This window comes from Ornithorhynchus anatinus, chromosome 7, assembly GCF_004115215.2.
Source record: "Ornithorhynchus anatinus isolate Pmale09 chromosome 7, mOrnAna1.pri.v4, whole genome shotgun sequence".
Lineage (NCBI taxonomy): Eukaryota > Metazoa > Chordata > Mammalia > Monotremata > Ornithorhynchidae > Ornithorhynchus > Ornithorhynchus anatinus.
Genome location: NC_041734.1, coordinates 10524276 through 10545568, shown reverse-complemented (window position 1 = coordinate 10545568; position 21293 = coordinate 10524276). Strand labels below are relative to the sequence as shown.

Here is a 21293-nt window from a genome sequence, read left to right as displayed (position 1 = left end):
TCCCAAAGAAAAGCCCCCAGCTCTACCAGCTCGATCAAGATCATCAGAATTACGTTTGAATGTGGAATTCACACCATGGGAGTAAAAAGCTGTTCATGGAAATTAGAGACTTTGAAATTTCTCCAAGATCATTTTGGGTTGTTATCAAGCAGGCTCTTCATCCCCAGATTGATTCCTTATTTATGGCATGTCTAGCACTTGGTGAAGCAACCTGGAGATCAGGGAGCCCTACAGAAGAGCCCTTACTTCCTTTTAAGCAGTCGGAAGGAAGGGTGATATCGACGCTATTGCTCCTGGGCAAAATAGATCTGCTGAATGCACCGGTTTGGCCATCTGTATCAATAATAATAACGATAGCATTTGTTAAGCGCTTACTCTGATGATCCGAGATCATCGAGTCAGACACAGTCCCCGTCCCACACGGGGCTCATAGTCTACGTAGGAGGGAAACAGGTTTTGAACTCCCATTTTACAGGTGAGGTAACTGAAGTACAGAGAAGTTAAGTGACTTGCCCAAGGTCACACAGCAGGCCAGGGGTAGATCCGGGATTAGAACCCAGGTCCTCTGGCTCCCAGGCCCATGCTGTTTCCCCTCTCACTGGGAAGAGGCTTGATTAAATGGTTTGTCTAAAGCCTCTGAGCAAGACTGGGGCAGCCAGCATTTGACTTTTCAGCCCACTAGAGTAGTAACTGTTCCTTATCCCACGCAATGATAGAACCACTGATTATCCCCTGCCCCCTTTATGATAGGACCATCTAGAATTGAGTCACTTCCCATTCTTTCAAATATTCTGGACTACGCATGACGTCGTTATGGAAATAGGACTTTGACAGCAGTGGAGCGTTGGTTCTAAAAAGTAGACGAGGGAAGACTTCCAGTGTCCATAACCACAACCCCTCATTGCCCCAACCCCATGAAGGAGCTCGAATTGGAGAAGGAAGAAGCATTTCAAGCCCAGGTGCTGCAGCATCAGGGCAAGCTAACCTCTTGGCAATCTCCTCCATCTCCAAGATCAGCCTTATGGGCCCGCTCTAGAAATACAATGTGGAACTATCCAGAGCGCTCTGAGGGAGTTATTTACAGAAATGCTCCTGTTGAGGGAGAGCACCATTAGGAGGCTTTGGCGAAATTCGGTCCCCGTTATCTTTCTCGAGGTGGAATTGAACTTGGGGGACCCTTGAGTGTGTCTCCGAAAAACTCACTGTGTGTCCTCAGAGGAGGGTCAAGACTAACCCCCCAGAAATGACTCTCGAATGCTCCCCCGGGGCAGTCCACCGGGCTAGAGCCTGGAAGCAGCATGGGAAGAGTCAGATTTCAGTATGAGTTCTATCTGAATCACCGTACAGTGAAGAATGTTGTGAAACGGTACTTAATGCACTTCCAGGTGAGTCATAATGCCAGCTAGTAGTCAAACAACCACAGTGTCAGTCAGATCCCTACACGGTTCAGTATGAGTCAGAGCTCAGCATTTAGTACAATAGGCGTGAGTCATTGGCTAATCAAGCACTATGTGAATCTGGATCCAGGACGCTGGATTGTGCTGTTAGAGAGTGTAGAGAACACTGTGTGTGTCTGCGTCTGTGTGGGTGTGTGTTGTGAATCAGTCAGAGTACAGTTGAATGGGCTTTCAGGGGGCCATTCACAATAAGATATGATGTGCTGACATACTCATCGTGGCACGGTAGGATTAGGAGTGAGTAGGATAAAGTAATTTGCATCTAATCTACGCCATTGACTTTGGGGCTCACCCAGAGAGGTTAGTTTGTAAAAACTGACGGGCATTCTTTTTCATGCGACGATGATATGCGATTGTGAATGCTACGGTTGGTTACTAAATACAGCTGACTATCTTCTTGATGTTGGGGATTAATTTCTAATCTAATTATTCTCATGTGTATTTAGACATTTTTTAGGTCTTTCCAAGTACAATATGTATGGCCACCTTCACTCTCCTGCTGCCTAGGTGATAATAATAATAATAATAATAATAATTATGGTATTTCTTAAGCACTTACTATATGCCAAACGCTGTACTAAGCGCGGGGCTAGATACAAGCTAATCAGGTTGTCCCCACCTGGAGCGCAGTCTTAATCCCCATTTCACAGATGAGGTAACTGAGGTACAGAGAAGTTAAGTGGCTTGCCCAAGGGCACACAACGGACAAGTGTCAGATCCGGGATTAGAACCCATGTCCTCTGACTCCCAAGCCCGTGCTCTTTCCACTAAGCCATGCCGCTTCTCTGTGGTAATAGTAGTAGTAAGCGCTGGAAGAGATTACACTGATGGGAATAAGACATGGTTCCTATGCCTTGGAGGGCTCACAAGCCAAGATTATGAGTAAGTAAAAGTGAATGATTGATTAGCAAATATGAAAAATTTGCTCATGAACCAATTTGGATTGTTTGGTTAATTCCCTCTTCAGGTCCTTGGATTCCTATGGTGTCATTTCCCATATAAAAATCTGCCTGAAGGGAGGCAGATTCTTCCCCGATCATTGCCTTACCTATCTCACTTCTAATCACATAATCCACTTATAATTTACACCTCCATCCATTTATAAAATGAACTTGGAAAATGGAAGTGGGTACCCGATCTGTCCCAAGCGCCAACCGGGGAACCCGAATGTGAATCTCTTTTTTAGAGCCCAGAAGCCTTCCCCCTTCTTGGTGCTTCTTTCCCCTTCTTCCCCCTTAGTTTGGAGGGTTTGGTCCACATTTCTATGGCTAGCGAGTGTTAGACCCTCCAGGATACTTCCTTGACCTAAAAATCCCCTAAATATGAATCAAAAGGCATGATTCCTCTCTCCAGAACGGGTGTGGCCCACCCGGTGGCTCCGAGGTCAATTTGATTTCGCCGTGGCCGATTCTCCTAGATGAAGCATCTCTGATACTCTGTGGAGGGGTGGGACACCCTAAAGTGGGGGACTTGGGGTGAACACCTTAAGTTTCCTTCTCTAGAGATGACCCCAACTTGGAGAAGGACAGAGGTGCAAGATGAGAACACATGACAAATCCAGGAACGTAAGTGGCAGACCGAGAGGGCCAGCCTTTTTTTTAAAACGGTTTTTGTTAAGCGCTTACTATGTGCCAGGCACTGTACTAAGTGCTAAGGAAGCTACAGGTTAATCAGGTTAGACCCAGCCCCCGTCCCACGGGTCTCACGGTCTTCAATCTCATTTTACGGAAGAGGTAGCTGAGGCACAGGAAAGTCAAGTGACTTGCCCAATACCAGACAGCAGACAAGTGGCAGAGCCAGGAATAGAATCCAAGCTTGTGGAGAGCCACTGTGGATGGCAATGCATCCTGAGATGGCACTCTTGAGGTCTCTATTAGTCCCAGCAGGACACTGCGGGTAAAGGACGACAAGCCACCTCCAGAGGTTCTCTAATTGGGAACAGACCAATCATGGCCAATAATGCACACCCCAGCGGAGAGACGAGGTAGGGGGGCAGAAAATCTGGTAATTGTTTATGGAAAAAGTCGATGATTTCTCTAGTGGAGATCATTTCTCTGGAGAAAACCGTCCTCGGGAGCTCCATGATATTAATCACATGTGGCTAGCCTACAGAGGGAAACGGAGCATGCGTTAGCAATGCCCTGGACTTTAGCAAAGCTTAAGCAGCTTCTTCCCCATTATCACCTCATTAAGCACGTAGCCTGTCCACACCACACCACATCATCAACACCGAAGCATCTGAGGTGATTAGTTTGGGTTGTTTCCTGCTGAAGATTGCCCTTTTGCAGCCACGTGCAGTGTACAGAGAAATGAAAACGTACTCCTCTCTCTCCTTGGCCCTCACTCCCTTTTGAGAGCCTTGATTTAACCTCCTAGCTAGCCAAAGATCTCCATAAATGCATGAACACATTTAACCTAGTCATGTAAATGCAGGCCACCTACTAGGCCCCTTCTTCTCACTATGGAAGATTCACCCCCTTTGGGCCCTGTGATGGCATTTACTAATCGGAAAACTACCGTGGTAGAATCAAGATGATCAGGTTGGACCCGGTCGCTGTCCTAGATGGGGGTCATGGTCTAAGAGGGAAGGGAGAACAGGTAGAAGGAGTGAGGCCTAATGGAAAGACCGTGGGTTTGGTAGTCAGAGGACCTGGGTTCTAATCCCGGCTCTGCCACTTACCTGCAGTGTAACCTTGGGCAGGTCACTTCACTTCTCTGTGCCTCAGTTACCTCATCTGTAAAATGTGGATCGAAACTGTGAGCTCGATGTGGGACAAGGACTGTGTCCAACCTGCTTACCTCAGGGCTTAGAACAGTACTAGGCACATAGTAAAGTGCTTAACAAATACCACAGTTATTACTATTGTTAGGTATTTTGTTTCTTCCATTTTAAAGATGAGGAAATCAAAAGCCCAGAGAGGTTAAGTGACTTGCCCAAGGTCACCCAGCAAGTAAGTGGGGGTGCTGGAACTAGGACTTGGACTCCTGACTCCTAGGTATGTTCTTTTTCCAGGAGGCCCAACCGCCTCACTGCCCGGTCAGGTACAGGGTAGGCAGTGCGGCTCAGTGGGAGTTATAGGCACCAGGATTCTGGGGGAGACGTAGCTCGAAGTAAAGGTTTCCATGCCCATTCAGCCTGCATTTCCTCCAAGGATGTTGTACTCAAGTTTTCAAATTTGATCCAATTTTCAATAATTCCCTAGAAAAGCGTACCATTACTGCAGAGCTCAGATTTCACCCCCTCAGTTATCGCAAAACACTTTAATGAAGGGAGTTCAAGTTTCACCAAAGAGACCTGTCTAAAATCGATGAAAATAATAAGTGGGGATTTATTGGCTGATAGTGGGACAGAGTCCTCACATGGAAAAAGAACAATTACTACAAGCAGATACTGTTGTTACTATTATTGCCAAAACAGCCTCTTGCCAAGATGAATGAAACGAACGGTCAAGGCAGCAGAAAAATATCATTCAGGACAGTGGGAGAAAGCCTCCCTCTTGCAGGAAGAGCAGAGGGTCTAACTCATGACATCTCTTGAGCTGCAAATTCTGTAGCTTCACATGAAGGTTTTAAGGAGCCCAAGACTAAGAAACCAGGAAAGAGCTGTAGGTAGGAGAGGAGAAAAGGCCAACTGTCATTGACTTGAGATCCCAGCGCCCTTTCAACGAGATCTTGGACGTGATGATGATGATAATAATAATGGTTTTCGTTAAGCACTTCCTACGTGCCAGACACTGTTCTAAGCGCTGGAGTAAATGCAAGATAATCGGGTTGGACGTAGTCCCTGTCCCACGTAGGGCTCAACACTCTAAATGCCCATTTTCCGGATGAGGGAACAGAGGCACAGAGAAGTTAAGTGATTTGCCCAAGGTCACACAGCAGAAAAGGGGCGGAGCCTTGGCCTTCTGTCTCCCAGGCCCGTGCTATGTGATAATAATAATAATAATGTTGGTATTTGTTAAGCGCTTACTATGTGCAGAGCACTGTTCTAAGCGCTGGGGTAGATACAGGGTAATCCGGTTGTCCTACGTGGGGCTCACAGTCTTAATCCCCATTTTACAGATGAGGCAACTGAGGCACAGAGAAGTTAAGTGACTTCCCCACAGTCAGCTGCCAAGTGGCAGAGCCAGGATTCGAACCCATGACCCATGACTCCCAAGCCCAGGGTCTTTCCACTGAGCCACGCTGCTTCTCTAATCCACTAATATCCACTAGGCCGTGCTGCTTCCCAGTTTGCGTGGGGTCCTACGAGGGCCTCTGGTACCTAAACTGCCTCTGCTTCACCAAGGGGCAGACACCAAGCCAGTCATTGCTAACACACCCAGTTCTCCCCACGGGCCCAGTCAGGCTTAGGACGCTGTCATTTCAGGTTCAACCCAGACCTCGGGGCGTTTCCACCGAAGCACTTGGGATGGGTCTGGATACTCTCTTTGGTAAAAGCATGGGAACTAAAAAATGCTCTCTAATGAATTCCATTCCCACCACGCTGAGAAATGTAAGCATTCATCGTGACGGCTCTTACAGAAATGGAGAGAAGGGGAAAAGTGCAAAACTTTCACCCAATTCCTCGAACTCGGGACTGCGTTGAGCACGTGTACACTGCCCTCCTGGGCTCCAAGTTTTCAAAGCTCCAGAGCTATCTGAAATATCTGCCCTGTATGAGAGGCTGTAGCACCCGTACTCTGATTTACTCTTATCTTGATTAAATAACATTCCGGCGCTGTGCATTTCTAATTTTAGATGGTCTTTGAGAATCCACATTAATAATGTTGGTATTTGTTAAGCGCTTACTATGTGCAGAGCACCGTTCTAAGAGCTGGGGTAGATACAGGGTCATCAGGTTGTCCCATGTGAGGCTCACAGTCTTAATCCCCATTTGACAGATGGGGTAACTGAGGCCCAGAGAAGTGAAGTGACTTGCCCACAGTCACACAGCTGACAAGTGGCAGAGCCGGGATGCGAACCCATGACCTCTGACTCCCAAGCCCGGGCTCTTTCCACTGAGCCACGCTGCTTCCCATATTCTGACTACGGAGATAAAGGAAAGACTTGGGTCAAAAAGGTACCAAGGAGATGAGTTTCCCCCTCGATCTCTGCATTTATCTTGAAAAAGAGAAAAACTGAAATGGCGCATATATAATCGTGCAGTTCAAATTATAGGAATGGTTTCTACCAACCTTCCAGTAACGTGCACCAGATTATATAATACCATGTCTTCTCTATTGTACTGTCCTAAGCATTAGATTGCCAGCTCTTTGAAGGCAAGGATCCTGTCCCCCTACTAGATTGTAATGTATTCTCCCAAGCACTTAGCATGAAGCACTTAGTACAAAGCTCACAATAAATACCACTGGTTGATGGACTGACTGATTACGCACTTCACCCAGTACTCTTGGACACAGTAGGTGCTCAATAAATACTTTGGCTTGAGGTTCAGGAACTGCATTTCCACAGCTTATTCTTTGCACCGAGGGTCCCCTTTTAGACTTTTCCGTAAACACTTTCCCGAAACATTAGTGGCTGAAAGACCCCATAAGCACCCAGTGCAGGTTGCTGTTTGATAGGTATTTATATTTGTGTGGACTTTTCAGCTCTCACTCTGCCTTAATCCTTTTTAGGTCATATTGGTGCATTTTTGCTCATTAATAATTACGGTTATTTATTAAGTGCTTAATATGTGCCAGGGTGGATATAAGCGAATTGGGTTGACATGGTTCCTGACGCACGTGGGGCTTACAGTCTCACTCCTCATTTTACAGATGAAGGAAATGAGGCACAGAGAAGCAAAATGACTTTCCCAATTGTCACACAGCAGACAACTGGCAGAGCAGGGATTAGAACCCATGACCTCTGACTTCCAGGCCCTTGCTCCATCTACTACACCATGCTGCTTCTCATGCTGCATTTCATTTTATACCACTTGAGACTGGTCCATATAAAGGTTAAGAACAGTTTCCACGGAATGTTGAAGCAGGGCATAGAAGCGCATTTATTAACTTAAAATAAATTACCTTTTCTTTCAAAAAATACATATTTATTGTAGTGAATAAGTGTTTGGTGGTCAACAGCTTAATTTCCAATTAACAAACAGTAAATAAGATTATTTCAATTAATGACATTAAGATGTTTATCTAGGTGTGTCTAAGCTCCTGTTGCCCGAAGGGCGAGGGGATATGAATTTTTGAAGTGACCTGCTACTTGCTTTCTAAGAATGGTGTGCAGTTCTCAGCTCCTTGAAATCTATTTATGAAGTCCGCTTCACTCTTTTCTTAATAATAATGCTGCCATCTAGAGAACAAAGTTGTTCTTTATTTTCTAAGTCCTGTTTTTAGTTTTCATTTTATTCATTCTGGTTCTGACAAGAATGATCATCTCTGGAGAATAAACAGAAATGAAAAAGTGGCTTTTTTTTATTCCATTATTTCCAAGTGGTCCTCAAAGACCGCTTTAGGAGGAAGAACTTGCGAAGCAAAGTTGGTGAATATTGTTTGGGCGTGCAACAGCTCGGACTTTTAAGCATGCAAATTTTGATCTTGACAGCACCTTGCTGTAAAGCCAGATTATAAAGGCAGAGAATGATTTTCAGCATTGGCTGCATCCATGTAAAGAGCAGGCAGAAAGGTCATTAAGTATAAATGGCCTTTACTCTGTACCAAGCTTTCTTAGTGATCCATCCTGGGGGTTACCTAAGAATACAAAAGTCTTTGGAGATTGAGCTCAGTCAAATCTCAACCTCCTTTAGATGTCCATTTTATTATTCCCTGCTCAACGTGCATTTCAGTTTCTGGACGCAGAGGTCAAAAAGCATAGAAAAAGATGACACAGAAGGATTAAACAGTGATAAACGATTGAAATGACTAAGGGGAAATCAAAAAGAGTCTTGGAACTGTTCACGATGAAGCATCTGCTTTGAGTTAATGCTTTATAGTAGTTATAAAACTAAAATAGATGCATTTAAAGAATATTTGAATATGACTTCTTTATTCTGAGAAATTAATTAATGTTTTCCAAAATCGCTAATGAAAGATTTACAGGAGCAATAAACCTTGTCCCCTCCTACCTCACCTCACTACTCTCCAACCCAACCAGCACACTTCGCTCCTCTAATGCTAATCTTCTCACTGTGCCTCAATCTTGACTCTCACGACCGACCCCTCGCCCATGTCTTCTCTCTGGCCTGGAACACCCTCCCTCCTCAAATTTGACAAACAATTACTCTCCTCCTCCTCTCCAAGAGGCCTTCCCTGGCTAAGCCCCCTTTTTGTCTTCTCCCACTCTGTGTCACTCTGACTTGCTGCTCCCTTTATTCGCCCCTTCTTCCAGTCCCACAGCACTTAGGTACATATCTGTTACTTATTTATTTATATTGATGTCTGCCGCTCTAGACTGTAAACTTGTGGTGGGCAGATAATATGTCTGTTCATTGTTATACTGTTCTCTCCCAAGTGCTTAATACCGTGCTCTGCATGCAGTAAACTCTCAGTAAATTCATTCATTCATTCAATAGTATTTATTGATATATATATATATATGGTCGAATGAATGAATGAGACTGATGCAGTAATCAAGCTAGAATATGACAATGGCATGCTGGTGATTTGGATGGAGAAAAAGGGATGGATCATGGGCAAATCGTGTTATGGGGGACAAAACTCACAGGATTTGATGATGGCCCGCTATGGTGTTTGAACAGGAAGAAGGAGTCAAGGATAATGCCATGACTGTGGGCCTCATGAACAGGGAGTACGGTAGTTTTGTCAACTGTGATGGGAAAGTGAGGTGGAAGAAAGGATTTCGGAGGGAAGATGAGTCCATCTTTTGATACACTGGATTTGAGGTGCACACAGGACATCCATGTAGAGGTATCCTGGAGGGAGGAGGAAATATGATTGCAATAATAATAATAATGTTGGTATTTGTTAAGTGCTTACTAAGTGCAGAGCACTGTTCTAAGCACTGGGGTAATCAGGTTGTCCCACGTGGGGCTTACAGTTAATTCCCATTTTACTGATGAGGTAACTGAGGCACAGAGAAGTGAAGTGACTTGCCCACAGTCACACAGCTGACAAGTGGCAGAGCCGGAGAAGAGAGTCAGAATTAATAAGGTAGATTTGATCAATTTTTTGTGTTATTATCTTTTCAAACAGATTTTAGGTAAGAATTCACTTCTTGTGGTTGCATCTTACCCATTGGTGAAATAGATTTGAGAAAAACTTGCAAGTTAAGACCTCATCCCAAAGGAATAAAATTGGAAGCAATATAGTCTAGTGGAGAGATACGAGGTCCAGGAGTCATAGGACTTGGGTTTTAATAACAGTTCTGCCATTTGGGCAAGTTGCTTAACTTCTCTTGACTTAGCTTTTCTTCTCTAAAATGTGGGTTCAGTACCTGTTCTCCCTCCTACTTAGACTGTGAGCCTAGTGAGGTCAGGAATTGTGTCCAACCTGATTACCTTGTATCCCTCAGTGCTTAGCACAGTGCTTGGTGCATAGTAGACACTTAACAGATATCACAATTATTATTAAAATATCTCAGGATAAACAAGAAAGTTTGGCTAAATCTGGCTCAGTAGAAAGAATCAGAACCAATGTGAGTTTTCAGATAGTTTGCTATTTCCCCCCATTGTTTTGGGAGAAGTTTAGAAGTGAAAGGCAAGATAACTAATGGGATTAAAAGAAGAAAAACACCTGCAACTATTCAGGCCAAGGAACTTCTGCACCAAATGCTGCCTGAGTGCAGAACCAGGCCGAATACTTGTGCCTATGAACAGTCCCGTATATGAAATGTTAATGAGCAACCCTTTCTTGGCTGGCTGACTTGTCCCTTGGCATGTATGAGTGGAGCCCCACACAGCTAATCTCCTCAGCAGGGTTCCCCATAGGCCCAGCAAGAGAAGGGCAATGAAGTAGAAATACAAAGAGATAGAAGAAATGTGAAGGTCAGAGGGAAGAAAGAAAGAAAACTAGGAGAGCACTGAGGGAGGAAGAGTGACAGAAAAAGAGAGGGCAGGAAAAGAGTGAGAGGAGATGGAAAAAAGAGGGCAGAGAGAAAGAAGGGGGCATGGGTGGGAGAGAGCAATGGGGGTTAAAAGAAAAGGATAAAATTCCTTTCTTAAACAGGAGGTTGTAGGAACTCCAGGTCTTGCTGCCCCTGACTTTCCTAGAAACTTTTGCTTTAGGTGACATTGTCTCTTTGCTCCCTGTGACCTTTAATTTCCATTCACCACAGGAAGAGCTGTCTCCTCTGCTCCTGATTCTTCTTCGCTCCTGATTCTTCTCCGCTCCTGATTATGCCAGTCTCCATCTCTTGAAAGCTGGGTACCCCCTAGGGTGTTTGCAGACTCTCATTAACAACATAGTGTTGTTTGGGGGAGTGTCGTCACTGGCATGGTTGGAAGGAGAGAGGAAATCCTCTTCCCCCATGGCACTAGTGGTGGGAAAGAGGAGGGGGGGAAGACTCCCGGAATAGAAAGGGAGGTGGTGAAACCCTCTTTCCAACCCCTGGATTTGGGAGAAGGCAGTAGCCAGTTGAGGAAGAGTGAGAAAGGAGAAAAGAGACAGGGAGGAGGAGAAGGAGAATGGCAGAGAAAGAACATAGTAAGAAAGGGAAAGAGAAAACATGGGGAAAGAAGAGAAACACATCAGCCATCCAGCCTGGGCAAAGAATGGATATTTCTACTAGTAAACGGTAAAGAACCATGCAAAAGGATACTTTGATGATCACACTTAGCACCTAAAGACAACAGCCCACCAGATTATTTCATTTCAAGGTTTCTGGATGGCTGTGTGTGACTGTCATTTAATTAATCAATGGCATTTATTGAGAGCTTACTGTGTGTCGAGTAGTGTATTGGTAGTGCTTGGTAGAATACAATACAACAGAGTCAGTAGACAAGTTCCCTGCCAAGAACAGGTTTACAGTCTAGAAGGGGAGACAGACATTAAATAATGTGAATGTTTGGTGTATTTTCTAGAGAGAGTGATTTTGCCCTCTAATTTACTGGCCCGATGCCCCCCAGCTTGGGATAGGATGCGGCATCGTTTCAACGCTCGGACTGAGTGACCGTCTAGAATTTGGTTAATCTTTCCCACCCTCAAAGCCTGGTGGGCCTATGTGTTCCTTCTAACTCCACCAGCCTTCTCGGAAACCAACTCCAGTGGCTTGACCATCCTCCCTCTCCACCAAATGACGCCTCTGTCACCTTGGTCCAGGACCCGAGTCTGTTTCCCAACAGCTGTTAAAAACAGGCTGTGCCGGGGGCGGGGCTTGAGCGTGCACGCCACCTGTTTTTGACTTAACTAGCATCAGGTGACCAGATGAGTAATGATTCGGCTTCGGGTGGCTGGTTCACAGAAAGCTGTATTTATCTGTTGCTATTTTCAGAGTGTTTACCTGAGAGCCAACACCCCGGCCGATTTAGCTGACGGAATCGCACTGGGCCTGAGGATCCGGCAGAGCGGGCTCTTCGCCCCACCTCTTCCCTTTCCTGACCGGCTCATGTTTTCATCAGGCGAGGGACCGGAAGAGCCGGTGGGGCTTCTGCCTCGGGGACAAAGCACCTTCCCTTCAGGCACATCTCTCTTCTAGCTGAGTCGGGTACCTGACGGCGATCAATGCAGAAGGGAGGTGCCCTCATTTAAGAACCCAAAAAAGCCCTACCGTGGCCCCTTTGCCCCTAGTCCTGGGCCCCCTCGCACCTCACCAATTCCCCCATCACCACAGCTCATACTCTAGACTGTTAACTTGTAGTGGGTAGGGAATGTGTCGGTTATACTGTCATACCGGACTCTCCCAAATGCTTAGTACAGTGCTCCGCACAATAAATACCACTGATTGATTGATGGGTTTCCCATGCAGACAGGGAAACCAGCCTGAGTGGAGGGTTTTTCAGGGAGATGGTATGGCCTATTGGAACCAGCCCAGAACTGGGAGTCAGGAGATCCCGTTCTAGTCCCAGGTCTGCCATGACACTGCTGTGTGACCATCCACAAATCACTTAACCCTTCTGGGCTTCGTTCCCTCATCCGTTATATGGGGATAAGATATGTGTTCTTCTTTCTTCTTGGGTTGTGAGCTCTGTGCGAGGTAGAGACTGACTAATCTGTAGATCTTGTATCTTCTCCAGCACTTGGCATATATTAGATTCTTAATAAATAATATGATAAATATGGTCAACTCATTTAAAAATTGCACTTTCATCAGGATCCAGTGGGTATAAACCCAGTTCCTTCCTGTCAGAAATGAAAACACTTCCCACAGATACTCGATTTGTTCCCTCATAAAGAGAAATGACAGCTGGACAGCAGGTTGCCGGGGGCTGGACGTTACGGGCCAGGGACCCGGAGCTGGGTCAGACCAGTCCGCAGGAGAGAGAGCTGGAAAGGCAATCCTGCACAATGGGAGAGGGCTGGAAGTAAACGTGTTTGAGTGTCTGATGCTATTCCTGACCCTGTCCACGTAAGGACCCTTCTGGGAATGAGGAAATGGGTGCCTCATGGGGGCTACCTGAGTTAGAGCATTCCTGGAATAGTGCTGGATGTTTCCAGCGGCTCGGAGCCAGAGAGGGAACGCAGCAGACCCGAGGGAGCAAAGACAAGGGTAGGAGAAAGGGAATAACACCACTGACTCGGACAGAAAGGAGCTTAGCCGTAAGTGACATGCACAAGATAATTGACTGTAACCTGCTCAGAGGTCCACCAAGGATAGAGATCCAGTTGGAGGACAGGACAGGAAACAAAGATGGAGGGACAGGAGAGAGGGAGAGAAGGAGAGAGAGAGATCGGAGGTGGGAAAAAGCATGGGCTGGTGGATAAAGCACGGGCCTGGGGGTTAGAGGACCTGGGTTCTAATCCCAGCTCCACCACTTGTCTGTCATGTGACCTTGGGTGAGTCACTTAACTTCTCTGTGCCTCGGTTACCTCATCTGTAAAATGGATATTAAGACTGTGAGCCCCATTTGGGACATGGACTGTGTCCAACTTGGTTAGGTTGTACCTACCTCAGCGTGGCTTAGTGGAAAAAGCCCAGGTTTGGGAGTCAAAGGACAAGGGTTCTAATCCTGGCTCTGCCACTTGTCTGCTGTGTGAACCCTGGGCAAGCCACTTCACATCTCTGTGCCTCAGTTACCTCATCTGTTAAAATAGGAATTAAGAATGTAAGCCCCAAGTGGGAAAACCTGATTACCTTGTATCTACCCCAGGCTTAGAACAGTGCTCAGTAGATAGTAAGTGCTTAACAAATACCATAATAATAATTATTATTACAGTATCTGGCACATAGTAAGTGCTTAATAAATACCATGAGAGGGAGAGAGAGAGAGAAGACAAGCAGGCTGAGAGATCAAACTCACCTGTTCTTTCTCTATGGCCCCATTGTGAGAATGGGGAAGGGGTTACCCTGGCCTACCACAGCCTGGGTTGCGGGGTGAGGATGCGGGGAGGGTAGGGACGTGAGCACTCTGATCCTCTTCTTCTTCTGGTCCACCAGAGTGAACAGCGAGGGCAGGACAGATTGGCTACAACTCCCTGCCCTGTCCAAAGAATTGGCAAAGGGCAAAGAAAATGTCTTCCCCCTCACATTCTCATTTGGGGAGCAATCACTCCCCTCATCCCCAGAGTTTGGTCCTCTGGAAAGGAGGTATTTATAGGAGTATAGTTAGAGGGTCTAAGATACCACTAAGGTTAAGTACCAGGAAAAAAAACATTCTGACCGCAAATGAGGATAGCTTTCATTTTTACGTAATAGTGGTTGATTTTCAAATATTTGGGGCCTGATTTGTTTATTTATCCAGGCTGTGGATTCCTGTGATTGCTTCCCCTCTTTGCTCAGTAAAGTGGCTTAGGGGAAAGAGCGTGGGCTTCAGAGTTAGAGGTCGTGGATTCTAATCCTGACTCCGCCACTTGTCTGCTGTGTGACCTTGGGCAAATCATTTTACTTCTCTGGGCCTCAGTTGACTCATCTGTAAAATGGGGATTAAGACCGTGAGCCCCACATGGGACAGCCTGATTACCTATCTACCCCAGTGCTTAGAACAGTGCTTGGCATATAGTAAGCGCTTAACGAATACCATCATCATTATTATTATTATTTATTCCTGCTGTCTGCCTTTGACTCTTTCACCATTCGCTGGTATCTTCAGTTTGACAGGAAGGGAGGAGAAATTCAAATATTTCCTAACTACTCTCTGTCTAAACCCTCCTGGATACGTTCTCACACTTCCCTCCATTCAACTCAGCTGTTCCCTCTTCCCGGGATCATGTCAGTATTTCTTAGCATCGCAACCACCATTACCTCTGATAAATAACTTCTAGCCAGACCCTGGCATTCTGGTAGCCTAAATCGTTCCTAGTAAAAGATGAACCAACATATGCAGGAAAATGCATTAACTCTTTCAGGACTCAAGGGTTCCAATCAATGCTGTGTCTCAATGAGGCCTCAAGTGGACTCCAAATTAACCCGATTTTTGATCTGAATTGAAAAGTGGAAAATAACGTGAGTGTTTTACTGTACTGAATGCTTGGGGAGTATAATACAATAGAGTTAGTGGACACACTCCCTGCCACAAGGAGCTATAAACCCCAGGGCCAAGAAAAAGCAGATCCAGCAAACCTTCTATTGAGACAAAGCATGAAACGGATGACCCCGTTAAGAAAGAAATTAATTAAGACTCACTTTTAAGAAAGCACTGGCTTACTGCCAAGGTTGCGTATAATCCTTCCTGGGCTGGGGCGTGGCAAGGATTGAGGAATCACAGGACCCACTTCCCCGCTTTGGGTCAGGGAATAGCATTTACCAAGCAGGCGGGGAGAGAAACTTCCTGCATTCCCCTCTTGAGTTCCATTTTCCCTGAATGTAAATCCATTAGGACATAAATCTTCAGAGGAGCAGCATGGCCTAGTGGATAGAGCAGGAATCAGAAGAACCTGGTTCTAATCCCTGCTCCACCTCTTGTCTGCTGTGTGACCTTGGGCAAGTGTTTTTGCTTCTCTTTGCCTCAGTTACCTCACCTGTAAAATGGGCACTAAGCCTGTGCATCCCATGTGGGACATGGATTGGGTCCAGCTAATTAGCTGATTAGCAGTGCCAGACACATAGCAAGTGCTTAACAAATACCACGAAAAAAGCAAGTGTTGTGCCTCTTCTGAATCCAGATTACATGCTGCTCTGGCCTGAGCTCTGCAAGTGTAAACCAATAACACGGTGCGAGAGGAGAAGGTGTAACTTGAGGGAAGAAATCAATCGGGATCTGCTAGAATCTACTTTCTCTTTATCTTCATTGTTGTACACATTGAGGATTTATTATTAATAATGATTATTGTAATTATAATTATAGTGGTATTTATTTAGTGCTTTTTAGGTGCCAAGCATTGTATTAAACTGGGGTAGATACAAGTTAATTGGGTTGGACACAGTCCCTATCCCACATGGGACTCACAGTTTTAATCCCCACTTTATAGAAGAGAAACTGAGGCACAGAGAAGTGAAGGACTTTGACCTTAGGTCACACAGCAGACAAGTGGTGGAGCTGGGATTAGAAACCCAGGTCCTCTGACTCCAGGTCCGTTGCTCTTTCACTATACCACACTGCTCCTCGGTTTTGGATTTCAAACCAGGGGTGGCTCTCTAAGAATCTATCTAAATCACCAGAGGTGGAGAGATTACTGTCACAACGGGCCGGTGGTGTTATGCACACACAGCCTGCCCAAAGCCCATGTTAAAAAGTCTCCCTACCACTGCCCGTGATGCATCCAAGACTCACCTGGTTCACTCCCGCTTAGCCAAGAGGAAGGGGCTCCAGAGAAGAGAGGGCTGACGGAAGGGATCGGACACCACCCATCATCGCTTTGTCAACTGATGCGAAAGCAGCAGAACTGAGGAAGGAAAGAAAGGCCAGGGAGATAAATGCTGCCAGGAAGCTCATGGGAAATTTCAGGAGCAGCCAGAGTAGAATGAGGGTTCGATGAAGACAAAAAATCACACACAAAAATGCCTGGGGAAGGGTGGGACAATGAGGAACCGGTATCGGTATAATAGGTCCAAGCAAGGGCTAGACCAGTGTAAGCAGACCTGGGGACAGCGAACTGGCCGGATAATTTGCATGATGTTTGTAGGGTGTGGTTTCTCTTTCAGCACTGGGCTCATCCAAAATGTGCTTCCATGGTTTCCCAACACAGGAGGTCTCACTGGAACCTGAGGCCACTCTCTGTGGCTGCTCCTCTTGGACTACAGCTATGGTCTCTAGACTTTAAGCTCATTGTGGGCAGGGAATGTGACTGTCTGTTGTTATATTGTACTCTTCCAAGCACTTAATACAGTGCTCTGCACACAGTAAGCTCTCAATAAATACGACTGACTGACTGACTGACTTGGCCACTCCTCTAGCTGCTTCCAGAGCTTTTCTTCCTTCTAAAGGGAGGATATGGTGGGGATGCTGGGGAACGACCAGGTGGGCCGAAGGGCCAGATTAGAATCACCACTCCAGTCTTGGGCCAAGAGCTCGCTGGAACAGGAAAGGGAGCAAGGTCTGATCTCTTCCCCGGCGGTGTTTGGTGTATATTTAGCAAGCACTCTAAGGGTGAGGGTACACGTGGCTGTGCATGGGAGCGGACTCAGAGCGCTCTGTTTTCTACTCTCCCCAAAGCCGGCACTTAGCACCATTCCTGCTGTTGGTGGTGATAGTGATGATGACAGAAACGAACCATGCCCTTGATTCTATTTATTGCTATTGTTCTTGTCTGTCCGTCTCCCCCGATTAGACCGTAAGCCCGTCAAAGGGCAGGGACTGTCCCTATCTGTTACCGATCTGTACATTCCAAGCGCTAGTACAGTGCTCTGCACATAGTAAGCGCTCAATAAATACTATTGAATGAATGAATGAATGAACACAAGGGTGTGTGCAGGCAAGGAGTGGGAACCAAGAGGAGTGGAAAGTTGTCGGTTGTTTTTTCTTTTTTCCCAGAAAGGGGCCTGAAATGATCTCAGACAAAGGATTAGGAGGGAGAAAAGGAGAGTGAGTCAGAAGAGGAAGAGGGACGGTATGCAACTGGAGAGTTTGACATGGCACAGAATCTAAACAAAATGCTCAGGATTGGTGATAATTATTCATTGTGCGGTTACAACAGTTTTAAAAGTGAGAAGGTTTATAGCAGGGATTAGGACAATATTTACCTGTCTTATCAACCTATTATGACCATGCCTCATCCTCAGGTTACACGCCACCCAGAGTTGGGGTCAATTTTAGTTGTATGTGACTTAACAGAATTAATGGGTGCTAATGTCAGTGATTCTGTAAAATCACTCTCTAATGTTCCAAACTCCAACCCTTATTAGTGAGCTTTAAGGGATGGTAGGTGAGTTCTTTGAGTCCTGAAAATAGGAAATGTAGAAAAAAATCCATCCTTCGGTGAACTCTAGAAATAACTTTAGAGTCAGCTTGGCTTTCTCATTACTCTGGGAGCGAAGGAAGCAGGGTTGGAAAAACAGTCCAAAGGGCCCACCGCTGTGTGGGAGATTCTTTTTGGATCTGCAAAACTTTTAAAAGCAGTATGGCCTAATGGCCTGAAAGTCAGAGAACCTTCACTCTAATCCTGGTTCCATCACTTGCCTGCTGTGAGACCTTGGGCAAGTCAATTAACTTCTCTGTGCCACGGTTTTCTCATCCGTACAATGAGGAATCGATACCTATTCTCTTTCCCCCTGGAACTCTGAGTCCCATGTGGAACAGGGACAGTGTCTGATCTGATTGAATGGTATGTGCCCCAGTGCTTGACAGTTAGTGCTTAACAAATACCACACTTATTACTAATTATATTATCAGCATTATCACTGGGATCCAACTTGGCAATAAGGAATTCCCCAAGAAGCGGGGAGCAGAGCAAACCATTCTCAGCGGTACCAAGATCAACACTTGATCCGCATTTTATGCTGGTGTTGTTCAAGAAAGAAAAATGTGTGCTCACCGAGGCAGCACACACATAAAAATTGGCATGATGCAGAGGAGATTAGCATTGTTCTAAGCATGGAAGGCATATATATATATATATATATATTCATGAAATGTCTTGTGTTTTTATTCCTAACCTCTCTACCTAATAGCCCTATAGACAGCTTATATACTTATGTATTATTTCCACCAATCTGTAATTTACTTTGGTGCCTGTCTCCCCAACTAATAATAATAACAGTGGCATTGTTGAGTACTTTGTACCAAAGTATGTAGAAAAAGGTAAAAAGCAGGATTCCAGCCCCTCAAGAACCTTATAATTTAGTAGGGGAGGCAGACACAAAATACATTAAGAGATAACAAGAAGGGACTGGAAACATGGCTATGTGGAAAAGAGTATGCAAGGATCATCAAAGAGCAGCGTGGTCTAAGTCATATCCCCTCTCAGGGTCGCACCTGGAGAGTTTCCAGGACTCTACCAGTCTCGGCTAAGGGAGGGAGAGACAAGCAGAGGCCTACCCATTCCATTCTTAACTTGGCCAGTGGCTAGTGGGTGGAAGGTAATCTGCTACAAGTCAAAACTCACCCATGCTGGGCAGAGAGTTGAAGGCGGAGAGTCAGGTTAACTGCACGGAAGGAAGCAGTGGTAAACCACTTCTGTATTTTTACCAAGAAAACTCTATGGATACACTGCCAGAACAATTGCAGATGGAGAGCGGGATGTTCTGGGAGAGAAGCGTCCAATGGTGTCAACTATGGGTCGGAAATGACTCGGCGGCATAAGCTGAGTCAGATAACCTGGGCTCCAATTCTGGTCCTGCCAAGTGTCTACTGTGTGACCTTGGACAAGTCACTTAACTTTACCTGTTACCTCATTTGTAAAATGGGGATTGAATCCTCCTCCCCCTGATTTAGACTATGAACCTCATGTGGGACAGACACTCTCCAACCTGATTACCTTGTATCTACCTCAACACTTAGTACAGTGTTTGATGTATAGTAAGTAAAAAAAAGACCTGTACACCACCAACAGAATTTTCCACTTTTCCTTTAATCCCTTTCCCATACCATCCTCCAAATCCTCCTTGTTGTGCTTGTCTTATTTGCTTTTTACAGAGATTAACTCAAGTCTGGATAGAGGCTTAGGAAATTCTTTCTGGTGACGATAATGATACAGTACATCCACATATTCATTTTTATATTTTGAAGTTTCGAGTTGATCAAAGCTAATAATCCAGCATAGACCATTCACCAGTCTTTTGCCTAGTCCCCTCTGACACTGGCAGAAATGCCAAAATGTGATGTCACCCCATGTTTGGGTCCACATTTTAATTAAATATTAGGCTGTACGGTGGATAATAATAGGCTTAATATGTTTCCAGCATCTTACGGCAGTAAACATTTTCTGTTTAATAGCCAATTATATAATGTAATCTAATAACAGGAATTGGATGAGTGTTGTTTATGTTACCTAATTCATTCACTTCCACTCTGTGACTGTAGTGAACACTAATGCATCTCGCCCATTTAAAAAATAATACGTGATCTGATTAGCTAAACCAGTCTCCTGCTTTAGTCTTGTCATTCTTGGAATTTTCCCCTTGGACACTTTCATTTTTCTCTGTGCTTTTGTTACTTTTCAAAGGAAGGTAGACAAAGTGCCACTCCATCTTTTATGGGTCTGCAGTCACCAGGAGTAGGGAGAGGAGAGTCTGTTGGTAATCTGTTTAGAAAGGGGCAAATAGGCCTCGAGTCAGTGATCTCCCCTGTAGCTGGCTGCCCTAGTTTGGGACTCCACTGAAGCTGAGGAGATTGAGGAATGCCAAGACGGTGTCGAAGATTTTAGGTGCTTTGTTCCATAAGCTATGACTTTTCAGAGCTCCTGAGGAAATGGGAGCCACGTGATTTGACCTGACACCTTGTTAATGGATTTCTAATTCTGCACCCAAAGAGATGCCCAGCCAAACCTGACTTTCCCCTTAGATGGTCCTGGGAACATCCACTCTAGCAAAGCTGCTTCCCCCGGGCCTTCCGAAAGTTGGTTAAACTGGCGCGTGACCTCTAGATACTCAAGGACTGTGTGGTGGCTGTGGTAACAACACACCCATTTGCTTAATTCATTCAAAGAGCACATTTAGTTGAAAGAGGCACGGGCTTGGGAGTCAGAGGGTGTGGGTTCTAATCCTGGCTCCGCCCACTTATCAGCTGGTGTGACTTTGGGCAAGTCACTTCACTTCTTAGTGCCTCAGTTATCTCATCTGTAAATGGGGATTAAGACTATAAACCCAACATAGGACAACCTAATTACCTTGTATCTACCCCAGTGCTTAGAACAGTGCTTGGCACATAGTAAGTGCTTAACCAATACCATCATCATTATTATTATTATTATTTCACTAAAGAAGTTCCTCATTTTTGCATATATCTCTAGAATAAGCTCTGTCCCACACGTTTCCAGCTCAGGCCTCCCAATCACCTCCAGTTGTAAACAGCGTGGCTCAGTGGAAAGAGCCTGGGCTTTGGGAGTCAGAGGTCATGAGTTCGACTCCCGGCTCTGCCACTTGTCAGCTGTGTGACTGTGGGCGAGTCACTTAACTTCTCTGTGCCTCAGTTACCTCATCTGTAAAATGGGGATTAACTGTGAGCCTCACGTGGGACGGCCTGATGACCCTGTATCTCCCCCAGCGCTTAGAACAGTGCTCTGCACATGGTAAGTGCTTAACAAATACCAACATTATTATTAGTTGTAAGGGACATGGGAAGACATGCCAGGCCAACCTGAGGTGGGAAAATAATTCCTGTCCCAATCGATCTATCCATTAATCAAATACTGGTATTTATTGAGAGCTTAGTGTGGGCAGAATGCTTCCTGTGTGCAGAGTACTTGACTAAGA

The 21293-nt window shown here is 45.4% G+C and overlaps 1 protein-coding gene and 1 non-coding gene across 2 annotated transcripts in view; both read left to right on the top strand.

Moving 5' to 3' along the window:
- RGS20 (regulator of G protein signaling 20) overlaps positions 1 to 21293 on the top strand; it is a 43771-nt gene that overhangs the window by 4760 nt on the left and 17718 nt on the right.
- Positions 18838 to 18975, top strand: LOC114813347. The gene has a single exon (XR_003761069.1). It is a non-coding gene; the product is annotated as a small nucleolar RNA SNORA7 (small nucleolar RNA).